Genomic DNA, 25,659 nt, shown 5'->3' on the forward strand with positions numbered 1-25,659 from the left:
TCTATCACAGTCCTGCAGCAATTAAGCAAAATCAATCAGCCCTGGTCCACGAGCCCAGGGGCAAGAGGAATCAGGTCAGGCCAAGGGGGAATCAAACAGGAGGCGCCTCCTTGTCCCTGCCCCTTTGACAACTTCCCTTGGCATCTGCTTTTGGCAAGAATCTACCAGGCTGGGGAGGGAGGAGCAGTGTATGCAGAAGGTGGAGGAAATGGAGGGGCTCCAGGTGGGCTCAGGTCATGGGCAGGAGGAAAAGGCTTCAACCTTCCTGGCAAGTGAAGTGGGAGGGGTTCACTGGGTCCACATTGTAAAGAGAAGACCCCCACGTGCATAAGCGAGAGCACGTGGACACTAGAGCTGGACAGTCATAGGTTCGGGTCCTTGGCATGGCCACTTAGTAGCTGTGTGACCTGAGGGAGTTAATGAGCCTCTCTGAGCCCACCCTTCCTCATCTGTGAAATAGGGATGATAACAGCATCTACTCCACAGGGTTACTGTGAGGATGGTACACAATGAACAAAAAGCCCAACGTGTCTCAAGATGGAGTCCAGGGTCTCACGTGGGATGCTTCTTAGAATCCAGATTTCCAGGTCTGACCACAGAGCCAACGAAACAGACTCCCTGAAGGATAGTCTTATGCACAGGCAAGTCTGAGAAGATGGATTAAGACGTGTATTCCATGCTTGGCAAAGATTCAGTAAGTTAATAATTATCATTCTATGTTTTGCTATCATGAATTAGAATATGCTAATATGAGACCCTTCTCCACGCTAGACAGTCCAGTGCTCAAAATGAGAATTTATCTGAAACTCAACAGATATTTGCTCATCCTCAAAAGCCTAAACAAAGCCTCAATCACTGGAAAAATTAAGGTTTTTGTAATTATGGCAGCCGAGGTGAATGCAAAGCAATCTTTTGTAAATGCTCCCAAGAAATCAAGTAGTCATTTTTCTTTTCTTTTTTTTTTTTTAAGAAAAAGTAGTATGAAGCAAACTTTCAGAGATGCGATAAGCAATGTCACGTACACACTCCCTGTAGACTGGCACTTTGCCTAGAAAGGTGCTTGGTGAGGAGGGAGACCCTCGTCTGGGTACAATGATTGCTATACACAAGCTGGCTGGTCAAAGTCAAGTGTGAAGCAATTCTCAGAGGCCTCTGGGTTACACTGGCAGGGAGATCATTCCTGAGTTTTCCCAGATCCTGAGTCCCACAGTACCTGCGTCTGTCTGCCTTCACTGCCCTTCCATCTTTCGTAGCTTCTGGAAGACGTCCAGATACAATCTTTGCAAAAAAACGAGTCTTCCTCTGCTTTTCACACAGAGCAGCAGGATATGAAAAAAGAACATCACCACACACACAAAAAAAATTCATGGTAATCAAATGCTAAGCATTCCGGAAAAGAATCCCTTGCCATTTAGATTTTGAGGGGAAAAAAAAGAAAAAAAAAATCAAGAAACGTTTGGGGTAACATTACATTAAAACTCACAATACAATTTCCATAAAGCTTCGTGATATTCAACTAGGATTACCATTCTGTGTTTTGGTAGCTGAAAAAAATTATTCCCTCTGCTTCCTCTCACTGACATTGGAATATCACACTGAGTCTAGGTTGACCCAGAGCTCTCCTATTTGCTTTTACAGCTAGGAAGTGTATATATATATACACTTACATATAACCAGGTACCTTTCAGGAAAAACAGCTCAGGGAACAGAGCATCTCTGAGACTTGGTTTTCTCAAATTATTAAACACCGCAGATCTCTGTAAGCACTACACAAAGCAGCACATTGTGCCCCTCGGCCGTCCCTTACCATCTTTTAATTGCCCATCCTTCACGTTTTTGATGCACTTTTGGGTGAACCCAACACAGAATCACTCTGCCCTTTTTGCAAACAGCTCTACAAAGGCCATAAATGTCACCGCCAAATTGGTGAGTGCTAGTTTAAACCTCTGCGTCTCTCCTTCCTCGAGACATCTGTGTCCTGAAGGATAACAATCCGGGCTTAAAGGAAATCTTGGGAAAACGAGCCAAGAGCTTTTCCTGCTAAGGCTAGTGGGAGGAGGCCAGGGGGAAGTGGACTGGATAAAACTGTCTCAAAAATGAGTTCCATCTTAAACAGCTCTTTTAAGGGAATGAGAGAGTTATTTCAGCTTCTCAAATGGAAGCACAACCCCAGAAAGAAAAAAGAAAAGGCTTGTTGAGGGAGAAGCTTGAAAGCCTGGGAGAGGTTGAGGGTATCACTGCAGAAAGATTGCCTAGTAACAGAGCTTGCTTGTCTTATACCCAAAGCTGTGTACCATCTGAGGCTGATTCAGGAAAATAGTCAAATCTCCTGGTAATTTCCTGCAGACAAGACATTTAATCATCTCCAAGCCTCCACCGCAAAAGAAAAAAAAAAAAGGCAAAAAACCTAAACCAAATGATTCACACTCTTAAAAATGAATCTGCCTGCACAACAAGAACTGTTTTCTGCTCTTGAAAAGCAGCCACGATTTGTTATTCTAACAAAGTGTTCCCTTCCTCCAAACAGAAATAAAAGTCGCTCAAGGAGGGCTTGAACTGATTTCTGTTCTGCGTTTCTTGAAACTTCCATCCAGTCAACAGTTTGTCCTGGCAGGTTCTCAGAAATCCAGGCAGAGCTGGGTAGTCAGTGACTAAGAACACACGATCATTTTTATAAGCCACCCTCCTCCCCAATTTTTGGCCCCATGGGAAGGTATTTTATTGTAGGACGAGCAGAATTAGCTGCACATACAAATTCTTCACTGCTCAACTCACTTGACACCTTTATCTCAATTGCCCAACGGCGGCTAAGATTTGGCAATTGATGATTTGAAAAAAAAGAAAAGGGCCCAAAGCCTCCCCAAGTGGTATGTGTTCTGTCTGTACATACAGGGCCGAGTCCTCTTCTCTTATTACTCAACTAGTTACACAGATAAAAACATCTGTTTGCAGAAAGCAGGGAACCCAAAGTATACAAATGATTCACAACACCTAAACAACTACAAATAAAGGCCAGCCCAACAAAATGAGGGCTGCTAAAAGCCAAAATAATTTGATAGAGGCGGAAATGGAATTTGGCAATCCATGCATCAGACTTCACTCCAATTTTGGAAGGCATTTCTTCCAGCTGCCTCATCAAAAAGAAAAAAGAAAAAAAAAGAAGGCCAACCCTCTGACCCTCTGTATCGGGTTTGCAACTGCTTGCTTAGGTACACACAAGCAGGACCAGACTGGGGACAGGGAAGCAGCTGAAATGGCATCTTCTATATAAACCTTACCCCTCCCCCCCTCAATCCCTATGGATTATTTTGGTTTTAAAATTTCCCAGGATACAGCTGCCTAGACACTTCAGATTTGCATGATCCCAGGTCTCTCTAAATCCCAACTCTGCCAGCAGCCAACGGGGGGGGGGACCTTTTCAAACCTGGGAGAGCCAGGTTCCAATGAACCCTTTCCCCATCCCACCCACTCTTTTATGTGAGCTAGGAAGGCCAGGAGAGGGGGGCCTCTCCCCCACTTCCACCCCCAATGCAGAGAGACTAAACAAACAAATTTCAGAGCTGCTTAACTACAGATACCCACCAAGGAGAAGAGCAATGAATTTTTCAAGTTCTAGGAAAACAAGCAATAAAGAGTGTGGGGAGAAGTACATAATTTTGTAAAGCAGACCTTCCCAGAGACATTAAACATTTCTGATAGCGCAAGGCAAGTAAGTAGGTCATGAGCCGGACATACGTTTTAAAGATTAGGGGAAATAAATTCTAAGAGCATAAAGACCATTTAAAAAGCAACTTCAGGGAAGTTCAAACGTTTCCTCCCAAGAAGTCCTAGGACAATAACAACACGATCCCTGCCTCGGGATATTGTTACTATTATTGGTTAATAACGTTCGCAAAAGCTGGAAGACGCTCAGATCAAAATGAGCCCAAGGTCCCATTCCCAGAGCTCATGACCTCCCCGGTGTCTGTGTGGCAAGGCGGGTTTCTCCCAGGGGTTACTTTCCCAGTTCAAGGCCCCTTTTTCCAAGAGGGTGGTGAAAACCAGGAGCACGCGCGCCCCGGAGCCCCCTCGGTGCGCCCCGGCCCTGGGGGGCCACTTACCCCGCTCAGCCGTGCATTGCTCGACGCAGCGGCGCCTCCACCGCCGGGAAGGAGGGGGCCGGGGTCGGGGGCGCAGACCCAGGGGCAGGGGATGCGGCTGCGGCTAAGAAGCCCAGCGGGGCGTCGGCCGCCAACTGCCTGGAGCCAGAGGGGGCCCGGCAGGGGCTCCGCGCAAGGGAGGTGACATTCCCGGGGCGCGCTGGTGGCAGCTGCTCCCCGCGCAGCTCCGGGTCCAGGAAAACCGCTCGGGTCCTGGGGAGAGACGCTTCAGGCTCTCCGGGCTGCCTCCTGCCTGCTTAAAGGGACGCCTCCCCACCTACTGCTCCGCTTATTGGTGAAAATTCCAAGCTACAGGCCAATCCGAGGCCTGTTCCCAAATTGAGATTTCAGTCAAGGGAGCTACTGCTTTAAAATTAGAAAGGGCTGATGGGGGTGGGGGTGGGGGGCTGTTCAGCCACCTCTCAGAAGCAGAAGGACACAGGAGCTCAGGCCCTTGCACGTGGAGATCCTGAGAGCTGCCAGCGGCTGCAGGAGCAAAATTGTGCTGTGCAGTAGAACACACGAGGAAGACGGGACAGGCTGGCCCCTGGCCTTCACGCCTCCCGTCTTACTCATCCCTCAAGGCTACTGCAGTTCATCATGGATTCTGGAGACCCTCTGTTCCTGGGAAGAACCCCCAGCTAGGTACTTCTAAATTCCCCCCATTCGGTACTCATCACGCTGTCACTTTTCTGCATAATCTGTCTCTCCCTTTACTCTGTAAATTCCAACACAGCAGGGATGTTTCCATCCATCATCATGCTGTATTACTTCCTGCGTGGAACGCTGTGAGCTCTTGGTAAATATTTGTTGACTGAATAAATGAATGAATAAACCCAAAGGGCTGAACAACGATCCATCCTATGTTGGCCGTGACAATACACATGTTAAGGAAGAGGTGGTATTCAAGAGACCAGATGTGGATTTCAGACAAGACTGTGTTCAATCACAGCCTCAGCCCCTTACTAGTTACGTAACCTGTGCCTCAGTTTCCCTGTCTGTAAAGCATGATCATGAAATCTCCCACCTCACAGGGTGGTTGTAAAGATAAATTAGCTCATGTCTGGACTAGGAGATGTACTCAGTCAACAGCTGTAGACTACTGGATAGTCAATAGCTGTTGTTCTTACTAAAATCAAAATACATTCACTGGAGGGTTTGACCACTGGATTGGCTTCCTCGTGAGTACAGAGTTGTTAATGAACAGATGTGAATTCAATGTCAGCTCAGTGCCAGGCCCCATGCAAGGTGCTGAGGTCACCAACTCAAAGTGGGTGTGGTGGTGTGTATTAGGGTCTCCCAGAGATACAGAAGCAATGGGATATATACAGATATGCAGAGATTTCTAATAGGAATTGGCTCCCATGATTATACAGATGGAGGAGTCCCATGGTCTGTAGTCGGCCAGTAGGAGATTTAAGAGAGTTGGTGTCGGAATGCAGTCCGAGTGCAAAGGCCTGAAACTGGGGGCCAGTGGTACAAGTCCGGGTCTCCGTTCAGCAGCCAAGAACCAAGAGTGCCAATGTCCGAAGGCAGAAAAATACGGATGTCACAGCTCAAGCAGAGAGAGCAAATTGACCCTTCCGTGTCTTTTTGTTCTATTCAGGTCCTCGAAGGACTGGAAGATGACCACCCACATTGGTGAAGGGGAATTATCTTCAGGAAGTCCACTGATTCAGATGCTAACCCCTTCCTGGTACATCGTCACAGACACACCCAGCTATCTGGGCATCCCTCGGCCCGGTCAAGCTGACACATGAAGTTAACTATCACAGGGTCGGGGAGAAAAGAGAGAACTAGACAAAGAGAATTGTGTTAAGTGATAAGCAAAGACTTATGTTCAGGAATGTTTACTGTAGGATTGTTTTCAGTTATTTTGGTGCTCTAAACTATCATCCAATAAAAATAGGGGAAATGGTTAGATAAATATGGTACATCTATTTCATGGATGTCATGAAAAAGAGGTGGGGCTAAGTGCACTAATAAACAATGAACTGCAAAATACATTGCTAAGTAAAGTACAGAAGGTAAAATATATCACTGCTTGAATAAATAAATCTTCATGATATGTATGCTATATGAGCATTAAGTGCTTCTAGGTCCATGCCTAAGAAAATGGTAAAGGTTATTATACTTGGCAAGGTGGTTTCAGAATGAGGCAGGTCTAAGATGGTAAGGAGACTAATATTTCATCATATATCCTTGTACATTACTTGAATATTATACACTGAGCTTGTAATAAGCACCTGGTTCTGGCAAGATGCCAAATGATGACAGCCTGAAAATTCCAACCCTTCAAAAATCCTAGATAAGCTAACTAAAATACAATAAAAATTATTTTAAAGATATAACTGATTCGCAATTAAGAAAGGAGAATACCCAGACAGTAGAAATAAAGAGGCAACTAAAAAGAATAATGGGGAGTGTGCGAACACATGCTGGGGCTATGAGGTGGAGGGGAAGGTGGCTGGGAACAGGGGAACAGTTTATTGGTTCCCTAAGGGCTAGGGTTTGAAGGCCCACCATGCAAGCCTTGGGACAAAGAGAAGCAGGAAGCTGTTAGAGACCCCTGCAGAAAAGCAGGAACACTCCACGAGGGCTGCACCCTCAATGAAGAAACAGTTGAGAAAAACTGTCAACCAACCCGAGGAAGCTTTTCTCTCCACCTGTGTTCTGCAGAAAGGAAAAGTTTAAGTTGAGAATTAAAAATCCTAGGCCCATGCCTTTCTTGAGAGTGGAGTACAAATAACCAAAGTCAGAATCAGGAAACTCCAACTGAACAATTACTACAAAATTTGGTCCTGCCCGTGATATGCCAAAAACTCCTCACAGAAGCAAATGAAAAATTGCCCTGGAGTGTCAGTTCCCTAACCCGGACTACAGCTGACCCTGCAACACATGAGCTCCCAATAGTAAATTATAAAACACACAGTCACAAGTTAACAAGTATGAGGATCAGAGGCTCAAGAGTTAGAGGTCGCAAAGGAAAAAGAACATGAAATAAAACTTAAAGTGACTGAATACAATAAAGCTAGAATGAAACTCTTAAAAAAACTCAAGATGCCTATCTCTCCCCATAGATTCATTAAAATTAAGAACTCAGTGGGTAGCTGAAACAGAAGGTTAGCTACTGCTGAAGAGAGAAATCTAGATCTCAGGACATTAAACAAAATGAAGCACAAAGGGATAGAGTTGAAAACTATGCAAGTGAGGTTATGCAATCTGGAGGACAGGATGAGAAGGGCCAACATATGTCTAATAGGAGTCCTGTGCAGAGGCATCATGGCTAAGCATTTCCTAGAATTTATAAATCTCATGACTCTTCAGATTCAAGAAGCAGAGGGCATCTCAAACAGAATAAACACAAGAACATCTGCATGTATTAAATACTCATCAAAGTACAGTTAATGAAAGACAGAACTGAGGAAAAATGAGAGTTCAATAATGCAATGACAGAGTTAGGTAGAAGGCACTTAATAGTGTCAAAGAGATGGCATTCTGACATTCCACATTTGGAGCTGGACTGTATTTCCCTAGCTCTTTCATCCCCAATATAAGGCATGCTGAGCTAAAGGTTCTTACAGCCCTAGCTGTACATGATAGATGGCTCCTAGGTACCAAGGCAAAGCAGAAGAGATATTCTGGGAAAGATCCATTTAGCCATTAAACAAAAGTGGTAAAAACACACACACATAAAAACAAACAAAGAGGAACACAAAGCCCCTGCCCTCAAGAATCTTACTCTGCAAGTGAAGGCAGCAGATAAACAGACTGAGTGTCATTACAGGGAGCATCAACTACTATAGAAGCACAGAGGAAGAACATCTCAACCAGTCTTGCAGGGCAAGGCAGTCCCTTATGGGAGACTTCCTGGAGGAGGTAACATCTGCACTGAGAGAGCTGGTATCTTTAGGAGAAAACACTTTAGAGTCAGGCCTGCTTTCAAATCCCACTACTGCCACTTAGCACCTTGCGACTTTGGCCAAGTTACATAACTTCTCCAAGCTTCAGTCATCTCATCTGTAAAATGGAATTTGTATCACTAGTCCTGGGGCTGTTTTGAGGTTTAGGGATAATATATGTAAAGCATTTAGCAGAATGCCCAGCCTATAATTGATTTTTTTAAATTGAAGTGTAGTTCATTTACAATGTTAGTTGCAGGTGTACAGCAAAGCGATTCAGCTATATATATACATACTTTTTTAAAAGATTCTTTTCCATTATATGTTATTACAAGAAACTGAACATAGTTCCTTGCGCTATACAGTAAGTCCTTGTTGTGTATCTATTTTATATATAGTTAAGTGTATTTGTTAATCCCAAACTCCTAATTTACCCTCCCTTCCCTTTCCCCTTTAGTAACCAGTTTCCTATGTCGGTGAGTCTATTTTTGGTTTGTAAATAAGATTTGTATCATTTTTTCTAGATTCTACATATAAATGATGTCATATGATATTTGTCTTTCTCTGTCTGATTTATAATTGATTTTCACTAAATAAGTAGGTGGTGTTATTATTAGATGAAATCCAGTGCCTGGGTGGAAAAAAATGCCTTCTGTTTTAAAAGGCGATTTTCTTCTGAAAGCAGAAGACAGGATTCTTCCTGTTTTCGTGAAACTAGCTTGAAGAGTATGAATGTTTACTGAATCTACCCCGCAAAACAGCATGTTATCATGCTATTGAAATTTCAAGGATTATCAGATCTGGTTCCTTCCATAAAGGAACTTAGAATATAGTTCCCACAAAGGAATTAATGAAGACTGCACATGTTAAGTATCAAATACGTGATTCTCTCCAGTGATAAATCCCAAAATTGTGGCAGAATTCTTATCTTTATCATGAGACCTTCTGATTCCCAACCACAAATCAAGGTGAAAGAATTCAGAGTCCAGCAGGGGAAGGAATAGGTGGACCTTCCTCAGTATGACTCAACAGTTTGTGAATGACTCGGACAATGGATGGAGAGGAAACTTGTCAAGTCCAACCAATGATGCCAAGTTTCTGAGCTCTGCTAATTCTCACAGATAAGAACATAGAGCGATCTAGCCAATCTGCAGGAATGGCCTGAATTAAAGCTGAGAAATTCAGTAATGGCAAGGGTTGTGTCTGCCCTTTGGAAGAAGCACTGAACTGTGTAGTCTTAGGAAAGAATTGGCCAAAGTCAAGCTTTCCATTCGTTCCTTCATGCATCACTTAACAAACATTTATCCAATGTCTTCTATGAGAAAGGGTTTGCATTATAGGCTGAGCAAACATGGGAAACCATGAATAAAACACAATGCCTGCCTTCAAGAAGCATGAAGTGGAGTGATCTGAAATCCCCTTCCCTTGAAACTGCCCGTGCCCTCCAACATTCCTTCTTCTACCAAGTAATGGTGATCTGACTTTTATAAACCATCTTAAGTTTGCACAGGAGATTAAACCCCATCATGTTGCAGAGGGGCAAACAGATTTCATCTCTTGGGCTAACACTGATTGATTAGTGGTGGATTCATGGAGTGCTGCCTTGATAAGAAGTCTGAGGCTACGTATGGCAGGAAAGCATGCTGTGATTGATTAGTGATGTCTGTCATGTGGACGGAGAGGCAGTGACAGCACTAGCGCTATAAATTTGACATCTCCCATCTAGTCCAACCCCCTCATTCCACAGATGAGAAAACAGAACAGATCTTTCTTTCTTCCTGTGGCATTTTAAATTCAGCAACATGAGCAGGGGCAACCGAGGAGAACCTTCATATCTGAAATGTTGCTGAGAGAGAGGGAAAAAATCTATAGCTCAGAATATTTCTGATGAGCTTTTAAGATATGCACTCAGATCCTTTAGCAGCCTTTGTATTCTGCAGCAAACAGACTAAATGGAGAAAGCTACTAGCTTTGATCTCCTGGTTAGCTACAAAGTGTATCCCCCCCACCCTACCAGACACACAGAAGATTACATTAAATATATATAATTTGACTATGCTTGAGGATTTAAAATGCACTGGGGGACAGAAATGTCTACAAAGTGAATATATTTCAGAAATACAAAATGAATAAACATATAGAACAGCAATTAACATGTTATTTAAGAAAGGACAAAGATTTTTTTTTATCATTTTACTCTATTAAATGGTACTGATATCATCAGCCAAAGAAAGGAAAAGAAAAGCCCTTATTTCTTTTCACACAGACACTTTATATCCTGGGGACTCTGTAACACTAACTAAGGAGATAGGGTCTGTCCCTGTTAAGCGTGTCCACACCCAGTCTATCAACACTCACAACCATCACTCAGCCCAACCACAAAGAATCCAGGCTCATTCGCTGCAAAGGACAGAATGGTATAAACGGACAACAGATAAGCAGGAAGCCCAACCCCAGCCTGATTCAGATACGAAGAACAAATTGTAGCATTTGATTAATATGCCAGCTCTTCTGTCATGCCAACTGCAAAGTGAATTTTATGGAAAACCAACTCCTTGAGAAATAGGTCTAATTAATTCAGTTACATAAATTCCAATGAAATATTAGGGGGAGGAAATGGGGAAGGGAGGGAGGGAGAGGGAAGAGAGAGAAAATCACAATGAGCATGAAGAGGAAGGCAAGAGGGAAGGAGGAGGGGAATGAATGAATGGAAATGTATGTTTGAGAGGATATGAACAGGATGTTCTGAGGCCACTGGATTTACCTTGAGGCCCCAAGAGGTTCGGACTTAAGATGACAGGAAACCTATTTATATTTCAGTCAAACACACTGTTGAAAGTTTGGGTAGATGACCCACCACAAACAGCATTTTAATGCATAAATTGGTCAGATCAGTTTTTCCCCTCTCAAGACTCACTCCTTTGCATGCCACTGTCAGGATTTCTGCTAAAACTGCTTTTACTAAATACCATGTTCATGATTTGTCATCTTGAATATGCCTTGTATTAGTATTTGTAATGAATAAGCAAATTGTGGTACATCCACACCATGGAATACTACTCAGCAATGAAAAGGACCCAACATATGCAACAGGATGGATCAATCACAAACACCCTATGCTAAGTGAAAGACACCAGACTAAAAAAAAAAACCTTCTGTATGATTCCATTACATGACATTCCAGAAAAGGCAAAATTACAAGCGCAGAGAGCAAGTCAGTGGTCACCAAGAGTTGGAGATGGAAGATAGGATTGAGAAAAATTTAGAAGGTGATAAAATCAGTCTATATCATGACTGGCAGAGTGATTACATGATTGTATCCATCTGTAAAAGCTCATGAAACTGCCAATCTAACAGTAAATATTAATGTATGCAAATATAAAAAGTAAAGAACCAAAACAGACAAAAAAATCTGAAAGTTAAAACCATCCCTTGTATCACTTTGGCTTTCATTATTCCTGTATTAAATATTTTCCTGTCATCTTATTTTTGTAAAGATGTTTAACAAAATACTCAAAAAAAAAAAAGTTACTTAGGAACTGTGGTGTGCCAAAGGCTATGACAATGAAGTTGCTCTTTCTTGACTTGAAAGAGAGATGGTCAAGTTTTAGAGAAGTGGGAAGTCTAGAATCAAATGAGATCTTATTGATGCACTTAGGGAGTTTAGAAGACTGAAAAGAGAATTGGTTTCAACCATGCATAACTCAATGTGCGTTAACTGATTCTGTACCACCCAAAACCATTTCCCATTTTGAGAAACAATGCTATCGACTGGAAATTCCATGAGGGGAGGGACCGCATCTTCCGCTTCATAGCAATCCTCAGCACCTAACAGAGCGGGCACTTGGGAAATATTCACCATCCACATAAAACAAATCTTTCTACTGTGTCTCACGCTCCACCCTTCCAAGAGAGAAAACTCCTGGGGCAGCTCAGTTCATCACTAGACAGCTGGCTCCTACATTCAGGTCTTGCTTACAGTAAGCTGGCAGCCAGTACTCCACCAATGCGGATCACGGAGACCCGATCCGGCCAACTCCCCTACTCAGTGTCTTTCAAAAACCTGAGCCTTATCTTCTATCAACCTGCTTCTACGGACTGTTCCTCACGGGACATGGCTTCAAACCCTTTTACATCCCGGCCACTCAAAAATGTGACTCCTCCCCCTCACCAATTAAATGAAAATGAGGCCTTATTGTCAGCGCTGTTAGGTGAGATAAGGTCCATGCTTTTTAGAGAAACATGTTTAGGTATGTAAGGCTAAAATTACATGATGTCTGAGATTTGCATTAAAATACTTAGGAAGGAGATTAGGAAGGGAGAGAGGGGAGGAGAAGGAGGAAGGAGGAAGGGGAAGGAGGGAGAAAGGGAGGCAGGAACGTTAAGTAAAAGGAAGGAGGAAGATGAGGCCAGTGTAGCAGAATTTTGATAACTGTTAACTATGATCTAGGGATTCACTGTACTATTCTTTCTACTTTTGATTATGTTTCAAAATGTTCTGAATAATGAAAAGCTTTCCAGCACGATTTGACCAGGCCAGGATAGGGGAGGTTTATACCCTCTTCGTTCTTAACACCCTGATTCTGAGATCGTATTAATTAGACTCACACTAAGCAGTTGACCAAAACCTGTTTAAACGCAGGTTGCTGGTTTTTCTTAGCGCCTCCATGCATCTCTCAGTAGACTCCATCTACTCTGTTCTGCGCCTGCATAGTTGGGTTTCTGGCTCCAAGGGCAGGCTTGTTTATTTTTTAATTCTGCCCATCATCCCGGCTCAGGCAGAAATTTAGGATCCTCCATCTGCTTCCTAATGCCAGGGGTCACCAAGTATATTAGTTTCCAAATGTCAGACTAGGCCTGTGTCAGGACCATCCGGATTTCATCAATTCTGCAGATTCCTGGGCCCCAACGCTGGAAATTCAAATTTGTTATGTTTGGGACAGGACCCAGAACTTGTATTTTTAAAGCTTTCTTAAAACCAAACTAACATATTCATTATTTCTCCATTATATCATCAAGCAGGTTAAAAAAAATTAATGGTAACTACAGATTGAATAGAATCTCCTGATTACATCTGGGGGAGGGAGGACATGGAAATGTTTTTATTACCTTCGATTACTATTCCTAAATTGAAAAGGCAGACTTCGCAGTTCCCAGGATAACCGGATGCCTCCCCAGTTCTTTACAGCCTCTCTAGCAGAGGCAATCTGTATGCATATGAGATCGAGGCATCAGCATTTTCATCTTCTGGGTCAAAATCTTGGCATCTCCTTTCTTGGTGGTTATGGGGGAAATGTGGGGCCCTGCATTTTCAGGTATATGATTTTGGAGGTGCACGCCACATTCAGGTAGGCTGAACTGTGTCCACTATTTTTTGGGGGTGTGGGGAGGTTCGGAAGTTCATTCTTCTGGCATTTGGAAAATAAGGAAGCATTACGCGAATGAATACCCCTCTCAATTTCTCCCCCTCTGACTATACATGAACTCTCACTGAATCCCCTTTGAAGCGGGGACTATGGCCAACTCCATTTTCAGAAGAGGAAACTGAGGCACAGGGAAGTTAAGTAAATCATCTCTAGGAGCACAGCTCAGAAGTGGCAGCGATGGGATCCAAACCCAGGCAGTCCTGCTTGCAGATCCCCGAGATGCACATCTTTGCATGTACTGACCACTCTGGCCAATACGGAGGTCAATTGCTGGGTCTTAGTGACAAGAGGCATTCAGGAGAAAGGCCGAGGGGAAAACTGAGAACCAATCGTAGTTTACCTCTATGAACTCACGCGCGCATACATTTATCCACCTGTCCGCCTTACCCCTACTGACCATCTACTATACACAAGGCACTATAGTAATGAGCTCTTGGGACACAGAGATTAAAAAAAAAAACACACACTCACACTCAGGAGGAACTCACAGCCTGGTGGGAGAGAGACACATCTGTTACAGAAACATACATAAAACAAAACACTGAGTGAGGTAGCCCCGGGATGGAAAAGGACCGCGGAGTGAGAGACGTGGACCAGGACATGGTGATGACGGTGGCAAGTCTTAAAGAACGAGGAGGAAAAGGGGAGGAGCACAGTCAGGCAGATGCAACAGGAAGAGCGACGTGATGGAGGCTGGAAAGAGACCCAGGAGGAGCAGGAAAGAGACCTTTTGTAGAGCTAATCAACCTTGGTACTACTGACTTCGGGGGCGGATAATTCTTTGCTTGGGGGGCTGTCCTGCACGTGGAGGTTGCTCACCAGCATCCCTGGCCTCCATGCACTGGATGCCACTAGCATCCCCTCTAGATATGACAACCTGACATATCTCCAGACATCACCAAACGCCCCTACGCGGCAGAATCACCCCCTGGAGAACCTGGACTCCGGGGAAAGCCTGCCCGTATGTGTGAAAGCAGAGAAGGGTGAGAAAGGAGAGTTGGCCAGAGACTGGAAGCAGCAGAATGAAGCAGTCTGGACCTAGACCATGAAATATGCCAGCCAGTCAGGCCCCTCAAATTCTGCATCACCATCTGGCCACTTGGAAGTTCATTTCCTTTAAAAGGGCCTTCTCTCAATTCCAGGCTGTGCATGTAATCCATATTAGAAGATATTATTTTGATAATTGCTTTGGTTTGTAGCTTTGGACATTTAATGTCTACTATCGAACCATGTGGTAGGCAGAATTCTGAGATGGCTCCCAAGGTTCCTGCCCTGGGGAATAGAGATACCTTCTCCCAATTTTTCAATTAAACACTAATCTAGGTGCTGCTGTGAAGGAATCTGGCAGCTGTAATTTGAGGTCCCAGATCAGCTGACGTTAGCAATGAGGAGATTATCCTCAGTGGGCCTGATCCAGTCTCATCACCCCTGAACAGAGACAGATCTTCCTGGAGACACAGAGTCAAAGAATGAGGGGCATTTGATGTGTGAGAGATTCTCAGTCATTGGCTTTGAAGATGGAGGAGGCCACGCGGCAAGGATGTAAAAATTGCCATTAAAAGCTGAGAGTGGTCCTTAGGTGACAGCTGGGAAACCTTGGTATCCCCACCATAAAGAACTGAACCCTGCCAACAGCTTGAAGAGCTTGGAAGACGAGCAGATGAGAACGCAGATGGGAACACCTTGACTTCAGCTTTTTGAGACCCTGAGCAAAGAAGCCAACCACATCATAATCCATACACTGTGAGATAACACAGAGGTGGTGTCGGAAGCCCTGACCAGAGTGGTCATCTGTTGTGCCGTAAGGGAAAATGAGTACAGCCTAGATTCGCCATCCTCCAGGCTCCTGCCGAAATCCTTCCTCCTCCACGAAGGCTCTCCTGACTCTGTGCAGAGGGCAAGCCAGGCCATTTCAAGTTTCCCCCAATCACCACACTCCCCTTCGGCTGATCCTCCTGCCCCAGGCACTTTTTGCGACATCTCATGTGGATAAACTACTGTTCTGTCTAACCTTGGATGTGTCGCGAATGGTTGCCTGTTTCATTTGTTTGCCCCCCTCCTTCCCTGCCCTCTTGCAAGAACTCAGCATTAGGAAGACAGTGGCCATCTCTTGAAGGAGCTTTTGAATTTTTCACATATGCCTATAAGAGAATTCAGTTCATTACAAGACTCTTAGTAAATCAACACTGATTGATGGTCAGGAGGAGTCCCTGCCTCCCACCCCCACATGAGGGGATAAGACGTATTGCAAACTGCTGCCAAATTCACAGTATGATTGAATGAACTGACCCGGAATAACATGCTAGCCTTCTGAAGAACCATTTGTATTTCAATAATTACTTATATGAGATCACACTCGTTGGCAACCATGACTCTCAAGCCAAGGCGACCTCTCATGAGTCATTTAACTCGCAGGGTCAAGTGATTAATCAATTACTCTGAGCTCCCAGTCCGAAAGTCTCAATGCTCCTTGCAGTTCAGACTCTCCGGCTGCCCTCCCCTCTAGATGTGAAGTTTGATGCTTCTCCTTCCTGAGCTCGGTCTTTAGTCTCCTTGTTACGAGACCCAGTTTGGGAGGTTTCCCAAGGAAGCCTACCACCACCACTGAATGAATATTCTACCCTCCTCTGGAGGTGCAACCAGAGAATTTCAAGAATTCACTTTTCTCTAGGAAAGTGATGAGTACGAATAGAGGAGTACGGAGAAACCATCAACTAAAATTAAGTTCAATCTGAAGGCATCACCTATCTTGACTGCCCAACGGAATTGAAGATTTAAAATAACCGAATGCTTAAAATCCATTTGTCATAGAAAACTTCCACCTTCAGATTTCTTTTCAGGATGGATGCTAGAATTAGAGCGCCCGGGACCTCAATTTCCCAGCCGAACTCTGTGTAGTTTCCTTTCATTTCTGCACGTATCAGCAGGTCAATTAATATGACTCTGATAATTGCAACACTTGGAGTTGATTATGTCTCAAAATTATGTATGCTACAGAACAAATAATTATGGACAAAATTGGGAGCTCAAACTTAAACTAGGGAGTCACAGCTTCCCTGGGGAGCATAAAAACCATCAGGCTATAAAAAGTCAACCTTCACTCTGGCCTCATTCAACTCCCTAGTGAGTTATGCTAATGAGACCAGACACAGGCCCACAAGTTACCAAGCAGAGTACCGGGGATCGAGGAAGGCAGGATTCGTATTTGGTAAATGCATATGGCGAGAGATGAAATCTAAGTGTTTCTGGAAAATTATTACTCACAGCAGTGGATTCTCCAGATCAAGGGAGTGAATGTCAGCGATGTCACTACTCGGGTTCAGCTTGCATGGCAAATGTCACTCCATCATCACAGCTCTCCTTTCAGCTGGGTCTGGAACCTGCCCCAGACTCTGTCTCAACACAACTCCCCCGGGGAAGAAAAACCTCCTCTCAAATCACCCAACTGGCCCACAAGATAAAGTCAGTTTTCCTCCTGCTGAATCTAATGTACTGATGATTCGTTCCCCTCTTCACCTGGAGCCATGCTCACATCCGGCTGAATTTTTTTTTCTTTTTAAATGCAGGAAAGGAAAAAGAATACGAAAAAAGAACAAAGACACTGAAGCCCGTCACCTACTCGGCTCTATCCTGCCCAGGGTTTCCAGAAATCATCAGGTGTCCAAGAGCCACGCTTTTGAAGTATTTGAAAGTTCAAAGTGTTTTACCGCTGGAGCTTCCAAGCAAAACGAGGAGGTATCTTCTCCGGTTTCTCTGAGGCTGCATCTTTCTCTTTCTTGGTCCTTCCTTTTGGTGGCGTCTGGAAGGTTCTCTTCTGGGCTCTGTTCCTCTACAGCTCTGAGGGTGAGCTGATAAACCCCTCTCCAGTGGCACCTATCACCCTCTGTTGGCTGACTGAAATGTTCAGTGCCGGGTCCTGTTTGAGATGCCAGGGAGGTGGCGGTGAACAAAACAGACCCATTCTCTGCCCTCATGGAGCTTATATTCCATTGCGGTGGAGACAATCAGCCAGTAAGATGGTAAGTGCCAAGGGACAACATCAAGTGGAAAAGTCGAATGTGAGGAAAGGAGGACAGGGAGAGGGCTGAGGTGCTAGCCTAGAGAGGATGACCACAAGTCACCTTTTCAGCCCAGAGATCTCACCTAAGGTTCAAACTCAGGCGTCCAACCTACCTTCTGGGGGTCTGCGCCTGGAAGTCCCACAGGCACAAAAATCGTCATGACTACCATAGATCACGGTCCTCTCCCAAGTTTTCTTCTTCAGCGGAACCGTCTAGCCAGGCTCCTAGGTCAGACATCGGATGGCATTCTTAACTCCAAACAGCTTCTTAATTCCCCCATGCCTCCGTGCCCTGGTCCAGGCACCGTTCTCTCTTTCCTGGGCTGCTGCATCCATCTTACAACCAGAAATCTTGCCTCTCCTCTCATCCCATCCCAATCCCATTTTATATACTGTGTCTGGAATGATTTTGCTCGATGATCCATCTGATCATGCTGTTCCTGCTCAAAGCTCTTCTCTAGGTCCCTAGTGCCCTCAGATAGAGGACCCCGACTCACAGAGACCCTCAGGATCTGACACTGACTTATAATGCCAACTTTTTAAAATCAGAATTGCCCCCCAACTCTAGCTAAACCGCCCTGTTGGTACAATCCTCTGGTTTCTTGCTCCTGTGACTCCTGCTACCTGGAACTCAGTGTAGTCCTTTCCCCTGGAGGAACGCCCACTCATCCTCCACACATCTCTGACATCCGGGAAGCCTTCCTGGACCTAAGAAGACCCTCTCAGATGCCTTGTCTGTTGACTAACAGAGCAGTCAGCATGCGGTCGAACACACAACAGGCACACAATCAGTACTTCTTGAATAAATGCATAAGTCAACTCAACATATAAATGTACAATGTACAGGTCAATTTGCATAATTATAACCAATTTCTTACAGGTTTCAAGTATCTTGATTCATATGTCCTTAGGGATCCAAGCATCTGATGGCAGGAATTCCCAGGCTTAGGGCAAGTCATTTATTCTATCTGCGCCTCAGTTTCCTCACTGATTGAAAAAATAAGAATTCCTACTTTGGAGAGGTGTTAGGATGAGAAAGTGTAATAGTGCATCAAAAGACCTAGCATGCGACTGGTAATAATGTAGCCCTACAGATGGTAGCTTCTGTTATTAAAAAAAAAAAAAATTCTGCCTGCAAGTCAGGCAGAGAACAGAAATGCATTCTGAGACAGTGTCATTTCCCGGAGGTCATCAGACCTAGGGGAAATGAAGAGAATGAGGAAAAACGCATCCTCTTTATCAAATATCCTCCTTTCCTTTTGAAGATCTCTCCAGCTCTTTGGACTTGCTATTCTGTTTTTATTCTCAGTTCATTTTGCTTTAAGCTCCCAGTCTTTATTTTAATACACACTGCATTTTAACAAGTAGGTCAAAGCCATTTTATACTTGCAATATGATTACCATAGTAATCGCTGTATTTTATAACCTGCAAAATGCTCCCAGGGAGACCAGTAGGGACAACTACGGTTTGTAACAAAAACAATAATTTCAGCCCTGCAGAATAAGCTCCTCTTAAAAACTCTCTTGTTGCAAGTATTAATCTTTGAGGCTCCCACAATATGTGGAAATGGCAAATGCTAATGACTAACTGAAGATACAGTCAAGAGCTTTACTTGAGTATGGCTTTACTTTTAGTAGCTTCATGTTGGAGAATTAATATTAATAAGTATAATAATAGTAATAGCAGCAGCTAATGCTTATAGAGTGCTCGAAGTAGACTGTCTGCAAAAATGGTCTGAATAATCTCCCTGCCGGTCCTCTTGAATAGTCCTCTCCCATACTGCTATGGGCTTGGTTATAGGATTTGCTTGGACCAATGAAATATTAGCAAATGTAACCGAAGCAGAGGCTTGAAAAGTAATTGTGCATCTGGCCTTTGCCCTCATGCTGCTGTTGAGAAACCTGCAACCACAACCACGTGAACAAGCCCAGCTCCTGTTCTCCCAGCTGCCATCACACTAATCATGTCAGGGAAGCAGCCAATAGTTCAGTCCAGACCCAGACAATGAGGACCAGACCAGAAGACCCGCCCAGCCTGCCTGAATTATGAGAAATAGGAAAGAAGTGTTGTTTTAATCTATGCAATTCTGGGGTGCTTTGTTACACAGCATGAGCTAACTGATACAGTATTTTACATAAAGAAAGTGCTATATATAATAAGTGTTTCAAAGTGCTTTACATAAATAAACTCATTTATTCCCTACAACAACCCTTTCAGGACAGTACCGGTATGTATTTTTCAGACGAGGAAGTTAAAGCACACAGAGAGATCTGATAACCAGCCCCAGGTCACATAGCTAGAACATAATGGAGCCAGAATTTGAACCCAGTCTGGCTCCAGGGTATTTGCTCCTAGATTACAATACTGATGATCAACTTTTGTAACTTTTCTCCCACAGAAACATTTATTTTATAAATTATGAAAAGCATTGTTTAATGTGGACAATGACATCAATGCTCAAAGTCACAAAATACAACTGTGCTATAAGGAAGTACCACAGAAAGACACCTTGGATCCTGAAAGCAGGAGAGCAAGAGTACCCTGAATCATTCATGCACCAAATTCCATTAAAAACACCTGACTGGTACAATGCAACTTTTAGAATGAATTTTCCAAATATAAAGCAAATAATAAGTCTCAGTCAGACTTCTATTATTTTAAATGTTTTAGGTGACACACTTCCCCAATCCTTCATACATTTTATTTTAGTCAATTAAACCACAAAAGTGATACAAGTTTTTAAAATATAAAGTATATAAAGCAAAAGTGAGTCTCCCTCCCTCACTCTCACCCTCCAACTTCACCTTCTAATGTAATGACTATTAATTTAATGTGCATCTTTTTATACCTTTCCTTTAATTATGCAAACAGTTATTAAAGGCACGCCAAATTACTGTGCTTTAAAATTGAAAATAAGAAAAAAATCAGTTGACTATAAACTAAAAAGCATATTTTAACAGGCTTGTCATTCAAAGAAATCTTATAAAAGCCTCAGTTCATTATAATCAAGTATCTACAACATAGATTGTACTTTAATTCTCAAAGTGACAATTATTCCTTCACTTTACACAATCAACAGAAAGGCTAGCTTCTGTAACACATATACAAGAAGCCAATATCTGGATTTCTGGTCTAAAACAGAATTCTTATCTGAAAAGCAGTATTATACCTTTCAGAATCAAAGTCAAACTCTCAGAATGGCCATGCTAGATGACAGCCCAAGAGGTCTCAAACAAGGTATTAAAATCACCCCCCCCCGACACACACACCCAAAACAGAAAAAACTGAACCAAAAAAAAAAAAAAAAAACCCCAGCAAATGTATAAATACAAAAATGAGAGACCATCCCTGCCTGAGGTAAGAGTAAAGTTGAATTGCATAAATTCTCTTAGAAGATAAGAGTGTCAACATATATTGCAATTAGGTAAGACTCATGAGAAGTCAATGTCTATCCAGTGACAGAATCCTAGCAAAACAATTCACCTTCTGTAAAAATCAGCAATGTCTGATTGTGATTTTTTTCTTTAAATCCAACGTAAAATGTTTTTATTTGGATCAAAAGCTGTTGTTCCAGTGACAAATGACCTTTGTAGAGGATATACAGAAAGTGAACACTAACATAGAAAATATTTTTGTATCTGCTTTGCCTTATTTTTCCTCCTCTTCACGATACATGATTCTAGATAAGATGTGGAGAAAGAATATGACTGAATTGGTATAGTTAAAATTCACTTCAGATTTCATAAGGGCAACCTACTGAGACTCAGGAAGGGAGGTTCTCTTGACTCTTCAACTTGGTAAGATAAACATGAAAGACTATCCCATTATTACCACAATGTAATATATTCTGTGTATTTAAAAGTACTAAAACCTCATTCAATTCAGAACAGTGCTGGTGAGCACCATATATATATATATACACACATAGTTGTCTATATACTACGTGTGTGTGTGTGTGCGTGTACAAGTTCTTTAAGTCCAAAATTAAACCACAAGTCTGTAGTTTGGATGGGTAGTTAAGGGATGATGAGAGGAACATTAACTTAACCCAGCAGTTACTACCAAGCTCTTTACTTTTAATGGTTCATCCACTCAAGACAACCTTACTGAACATCTACTATACACCAGGTCACGGGACGGGTCCCAGGAATTTAAGAGCAAAGGAGATGTACAGTAAGATGGAAGATGGACCCCAAAGGAGTGGACAAGAAGCCTGCAAGTATCAAAAAGACGTCCCGCTGTTGAGTTTTCCTCCTGGCAAGTCTAATGAAACCCCTCCAATAGTAAATCAGTTACTCTGCAATGTTTAGTAATTGAATTAAGATCATGAGATTTCACGAATTCATTCACTGGTTGGACACCTCCATGTCTCGGGCTCTGTGATAAGAGCTGGAAACACAAAGGGAACAAGACATGGCTCTTGCCTTCATGGGGTCATCACATTGACAGGCAAATACCAGCAAGGATAAGGTGGCATGGAATCACAAAGAAAGAACACCTAACCTGGTTTTAGGGAGGAGGTCTCCCCAGAAAAGTTATACCCAAGTTAGTAACTCAAGGGAGAGGTTCTCTTTGGGCTTTCAAAATGGAATTCCATTTAAAATATGTAATTTCTAGCCAATGATTCAAAAGCTTCTTCTTGCACTGAGTGAGTGACAACGTGAATGAGGTCCCCAGCAGAAAAATTCTCCAATTTTAAGATGTATCCGAATTACCTGGGATCTTGCTTAAATGCAGTTTCTAAACAACACGATTGTGGTGGGAGCTGAAATTCTGTATTCTAACCAGCTCCCAGGAGATGCGGAGGCTGCTGGTCCGGGGACCACACCTGGAGTAGCCAGGCTCTGGTTTATAACGGCCCCTGGCCAACAGATGTGTTGTGTTTGGCTGGTGGAGTAGTCCAGAAAGTCTCTGTTAGTTGGCAACCTGTAAAAATCAGGAGCTTTCTATAAAATATAAGCAGGATTTTCAGCACTTTTTGAGAAATTTACATCAAACAAAGTTGGCCCTAAATCTCCTCGAGGCAGAGGCGGGTAGAAGCCTGTGGTCTTGGGTTCTCCACAGCGGCCTCGCTCCCACAAGAGCTCTAACCTCCGTGACTTTACACGCCTTCCTCCCCCTCAGGTATCCAGCAGCTTGAAAAGTGTTCACACCCATCCAACTCACCCAACGTTCTTCCAGGAGCAGCCTGCACACCTGGCAGGAACGGGCACCATTAATTTATATAACGAGAAAGGACCAACAGCCCTTTATGGAAACAGTTCAGGCTTCTGCTGCCAAATTCATCTGGCTTGGCAAGTGCCTAAACGACTCCAAGGTGGCCTTGCAGTCCAGCCCATTACAGAGATAACAGGGCATCGACGGAGGACAGGCACGGACGGTGCAGCCGCGTGGCTGCGAGGCTTAGATGCCAGCGCGGGGTGCAGCCCAGGAAATGCTCAATTGGCTGAGGCTCCTAAGAGCCCACTCGCATCCTTTAAGATGTCAGCACCTGAACACATCTGGAAACACTTCTCAGACTCAAGTCTTAGCCAGAAGCGGGGGAGGGACTCCACCTGGAGAGGAGTCTGTGTTGGCAAGCGTGTGGATGCGGGCAAGCGGACAGACCACACGTCTTCTCATTGTGGAATAGTAATCTGCCCACTGGCACTTGGCTATTTTTACATTTGAATGATGTCTCTTCATTTGGATGAGATAGAAACGTTCCGCTTCGTGGCTCAGGCTTCTACACAATCTCCAAAAGCCCTCTTGAGACATCCCTGCCATCCACGTATTAACAGACAGAGCGAAATGGACTGATACAAATTTTAGTAACAATTGATGAAAAGTACACCGGGAATCACTTACTCTTTGGTGCTTCTGATGCCTGATGCATCTGTCATTTCTCATAATGAGCAAGACCTATGAATATTGTGGTAGGACTGGAATTAAGGCTTGTGAAAAATAACAGCGTTGGACAAGTCCCTTCTGTTCGTGACTGCCACCATGCTTCTTCTTGTCCATCATTTTTCTTTACTAGGGTCACATCTGAGCCTTTCTTGGATTTGAGCCTGTCTTTACCTGTCACTGCGGAAGCGTTTGACCAAAATTTGCATTTTCATAGAATCGGCAGTATGAGATGGAGTAAACATTTAAAGTAAAATCTTTGACAAGGAATAAACGCTGAAAGCAACCAGAGGAAAAAGATGGAGCTTAGAGCACACGCACATTAACACACACACACACACAGTCATATTAATTTTCGTGAAAATGAGGAGGATCTGGGAGAGCTCATATCCTCTTGACACACACATAGTTGGAGAATATTAAGATAACCCAGTTTTGCTGTTTGTTTGCTTACAGTATTTAAATCCCAATTTTTAAAGCTTTCCAGATAATGGACTTTGGCATAAATACATATACAGAAGAAGCTGCTCTAAAAACATGGTCCAACACTACAGGGCAACCCAAGTTGAACCAAGTTGCCAGTTCCTCTTCAATTACTACCAATGATTCTTAATCATATGGCCTAGGAGTGAATGTCACTGTATGAAACCCAATACTTTACTCTTCACAGCTGTGACTAAGTGATCATGTGCCCATCTGGTCCACGTTCCTCTTCCATTCTAGACTTGAAAAGCATAAAACAGCAAGACCCACCTTTATCCGTGACTGTCATCCCAGATTTCCAAAGCATCTGGTACATACTAGGCACTGAAATATTTTTTGAAATATCACTGAATGAACAGAGATTAAATGAGTGGATAAAGCTGGACCAAGAAACAGTGACTGATCTCAAGGAACTTGAACTCAAAATGGGAAAAGAGAAACACAGATTCTCTATTGCCATACTTAAGGAAGGCACTGAGACACTGACACTGAGCACTGACAAGAGTCAGGAGCCAACATACCAGGATTTTAAGAGACTCTAGCTAATCAGGAAGGTTCTCCTGATCCAGGAGAGAAGAACTGTGTGTCAGACCCTAATTATCATCACTGTGTTTTTCAAGTGCCAAATGCAAACTTGGGAACTTGAATGGGGAACTCCAGTCAAAATGAGGAGGTTGACATTTTTCAAGATTCACTAAATCATCGCTCTTGTTTTCTTCAATAGTTTTTCAAAGCTCCCAGCATTAAAATATTCTGAGCAGCAATGACTACATCTGGAACTTTAATGAAAATCTTAAAAGGTTGACTTGACTCTCAAGTGCTTTAATAACAGCAATGCGGCCCGAGCGAGCGCTCCAGAAGGGAGTGTGCAATTCAAAAGCAATTCAAACGCAAGGTGGATGGGTCCCTGAGAAAGGAAGAAAATCATGTGTCTTGGTGTGTTGTGAAAATTTACTACATGTGCAAAAAATCGGCTGGCTATCAACTCGGCATGTATCATTTGAAAGAATCTTTCATTACTCAAACCTGTCAAATGTGGGTACATGTATTTCAGGAAGAGATGAAGAGATTGGCTCAAGCACAGAGGTTTTAATTCAAATCCCGAGCAGGAAGGTAACGGTTTTAACTTCTGAATTTCTTTCAAGGGAATAGGATCATATTTAATAACACCACCACCACAGATGGGTTTGACTTCAGGGTCCTCGCGTATATTTGCCCCAAAATGTTCTTTTACCCCTAACTATAAAATAAAGCCATTTCCAGTAGAGAAGGCCTGAGATGCCTGGGTGTGAATTCCACACAAAATTCCCCTTGCCTTTAGGGTGCTGAGAATGGCCCTCCCTAAGTGAAAAGACCACAGCAAGATCCATCAGATTACTCTCTTCCTGGAAGGTGTTAGCTCATAGCATTTTACACCTGTGAAGTAAACTTTTTCAACGTCAAAAAATAAGCTATGCAGCGTGCACCTAAAGTTCAATCCAGAAAAGCCTGTTCTGGTGGAAATATCTAAATCGGGTACCCAACGTAGCCATGTGTCAAACGGCCAAAGCTGGAGTGATAATCTCTCTTAAGCAAATGCCTTTCAAATGAATGGATACTGTAATCCAAGATGAACTCACATTTTCAAATACTGAAATGGAGGCAAAAATTCATCATCTGGGGCCATTTCTCTCATACCAATTAAGATAAGCTTCTATGAAAAGTTCGATTATGAAAAGAGGGCTGCTCAGAGCACTGGTCTCCCAACCAAGACTCAACTATC

General features: G+C 43.3%; 1 protein-coding gene across 8 annotated transcripts in view; it reads right to left on the bottom strand.

Annotated features, from left to right (window-relative positions):
• PRICKLE2 (prickle planar cell polarity protein 2) overlaps nucleotides 1–25,659 on the bottom strand; it is a 357,036-nt gene that overhangs the window by 149,258 nt on the left and 182,119 nt on the right. Inside the window, exon 1 of one of the 8 annotated variants that reach the window (XM_072941621.1) lies at nucleotides 4,101–4,351. The exons of the other annotated variants lie outside the window; for them this stretch is intronic. The gene's annotated coding sequence lies outside the window, so the exon portion shown is untranslated. Of the gene's footprint in view, nucleotides 1–4,100; nucleotides 4,352–25,659 lie in introns of those variants that run through there. 8 annotated transcript variants of the gene reach the window in all.

Source organism: Vicugna pacos, chromosome 17 (assembly GCF_048564905.1).
Source record: "Vicugna pacos chromosome 17, VicPac4, whole genome shotgun sequence".
Taxonomy (NCBI): domain Eukaryota; kingdom Metazoa; phylum Chordata; class Mammalia; order Artiodactyla; family Camelidae; genus Vicugna; species Vicugna pacos.